This window comes from Cynoglossus semilaevis, chromosome 10 (genome assembly GCF_000523025.1).
Source record: "Cynoglossus semilaevis isolate Cse_v1.0 chromosome 10, Cse_v1.0, whole genome shotgun sequence".
In the NCBI taxonomy this organism is placed as follows: Eukaryota; Metazoa; Chordata; class Actinopteri; order Pleuronectiformes; family Cynoglossidae; genus Cynoglossus; species Cynoglossus semilaevis.
Window position 1 is genome coordinate 3,048,303 of NC_024316.1, and position 2,231 is coordinate 3,050,533.

The window sequence follows — 2,231 nt, forward strand, 5'->3', positions numbered from 1 at the left end:
AAGTTTAAAGAAATAATGTCAGTAGGATTAACGAGGGTACTGTGTACACAGGCTGGATGTGAAAAACTATATGAGATACATACATATGAAAATTTATATTAATTTAATTTAATTAATTACAATTTTGTACCAAAGCATATCAGTTTGAGTTTTTGAAAAAAAAACACAGTTTTATATTTACAGCTTTTGTTGCATTAAATAATCTACTGCACAAGTAAAAACAAACAAACCAAAAAAAAAAACCTCCCTCAGTGAGTGACTGAAACGTCCATTAGTTCCCATTCAACAATTCCATTATCACTGGCTTTTAATCACTGCACCCACAAACCCCCAGACTCTGATTAGATCAAACCCAGACTTGGTTCAAATCTGTTCATTCAGCGTTTTGACTGAACGTTCGTCTACAGTCGAGCTTCTAACTAAACTGGGATGACAAAATGTTTTTTATTTTTTTTAGTGGTAAAATAAAATTAAAAGTGTCTTAAAGTGACTTCACGTTCATGATTGCGGCATGAGCTGCTTCAATTTCACATGTTTGCAGAGCGAAGAGTGAGAGTGAAAGCTGTGCGCTAAACTGCACGCAAACACACGACCACTGACCCTCACCGTCCATTATTACAGACAGAACACAGAGCAGGGAGGACATGTGTCATGCTAATGTGTAGGATGCAGTAACGTACTGGACTCTGCATCACTGAGTGTGGATGTAGTCAGAACAGCAGCCGGACCTATTAATCCAGACTGGATACAGTGAAGGAGAGGAGATGGAAGGAGAAGAGGAGGAGGAGGAGGAGGAGGGGGGAGGTACCACGGAGCAATGTCCCAAATCTAGAGAGAGTGAGGTGAAGAGAGGGAGCAAGTGAGGGAGGGAACAGAGGGGAGGATGGAAGGAGGCAGGCAGAGGAGAAGAGAGGGTGATGTCACCTCTAACAGGCAGCCAATGAGAGTCAGGAGGGGAGGAGAGAGGGGAGAGAGAGAGGAGCGAGGGTGTGTTTGTTCTGTCACTGCAACATTAGTGAGGAGAGAGGAGAAGGTGCAGAGTCAATTTCACGAAGAAGAAGAAGAAGAAGAAGAAAAAGCAAAGACGCAAGTACAGATACGGACAGAGAGGCCACAGGAGACGAGGAGTCACAGAAAGGAGCTTCAGTGAGGAGGTAGGAAGATCTGTTAGTGGGCAGGTGAACGGCAGAGATGTGGGCTGAGGACTGATCAGGATGTTAGGTGGAGGTGACACGTCCACTGATCATACCTTCACCTCAGCTCCACCACACCTCGTCCACCATGGACCACAGAGAGTGTGTTTGAGTCTACCTTTGGAGGAAGATAAAAAAAAAACAAAAAAACTTTGGAGGAAGATAAAAAAAACAAAAAACAGCAGCATTTAAGGCTTGAAAGTTAAGTTTAACATGTTGGTTTTGAAAATGTAAATGTTTTTCTCCATTTTCTTTTTTTCTGACTGTGGAGAAGTGAGTGCATCGATGCAACAGGGTCTCCTCTCTCTCCTCAGTGTGAATTCACAGCAGTGATGCTGCTGCTGCTGCTGCTGATGCTGCTGTTTCTGCTGCTGATGCTGCTCCGTAGAGTAAATACAAAATTCACATCCATTTTTATTGTGATGTTTAACTGTGTGACCTGATTCATGTCTGAATCCATACAGCTGAACAGTGTGTCTGTGTGTGTGCGTGTGTGTGTGTGTGTCTGCATTTTTAATCTGTTGCATCTCCTTCCAGTCACTGTCAGATCTGACGATCAGCCAAACCAAACACTTGATTCAGTTCATTAGTCCGTCTTTCTCCAGAGGTGAATTCTTGTTTTCCTTCTGCTCAGCTAATTTAATATGAAAATGTCTTTTCTCCTCACGTCCTTACGTCCTCCCCCTCCCCTCCTCCCCCCCCTCCCCGTCCTCCAGCTAATAGCTGAGCGACTTCACGTTCATGATTGCGGCATGAGCTGCTTCAATTTCACATGTTTGCAGAGCGAAGAGTGAGAGTGAAAGCTGTGCGCTGTGCGCTAAACAGCGCGCCCCCACACACACACACACACACACACACACACACACACACACAGAGAGAGAGAGAGGAGCCTGGTCTCCTGCAGCTGCAGTGACTCCGGCTCAGTAACCTTAAACTGCCTCCAGAGAAGGAGATTCAGATATCAACCAGAGGGAGGGCAGGTTCATGCTGATGGAGGTGTAGCAGGAGTGGAAAACAGGGTGGGGCTGAGGGGGGTGG

At 45.1% G+C, this 2,231-nt stretch overlaps 1 protein-coding gene across 6 annotated transcripts in view; it reads left to right on the forward strand.

Moving 5' to 3' along the window:
• The first annotated feature begins 994 nt into the window (after positions 1–994).
• The window catches only part of l1cama (L1 cell adhesion molecule, paralog a), a 45,360-nt gene continuing 44,123 nt past the window's right edge, over positions 995–2,231 (forward strand). For 3 of the 6 annotated variants that reach the window (XM_008318134.3, XM_008318135.3, XM_008318136.3), the window contains exon 1: positions 997–1,154. The gene's annotated coding sequence lies outside the window, so the exon portion shown is untranslated. Of the gene's footprint in view, positions 1,155–1,507; positions 1,583–2,231 lie in introns of all 6 variants that reach the window. The other 3 variants (XM_025058965.1, XM_025058967.1, XM_025058968.1) reach the window with 3 other exon arrangements.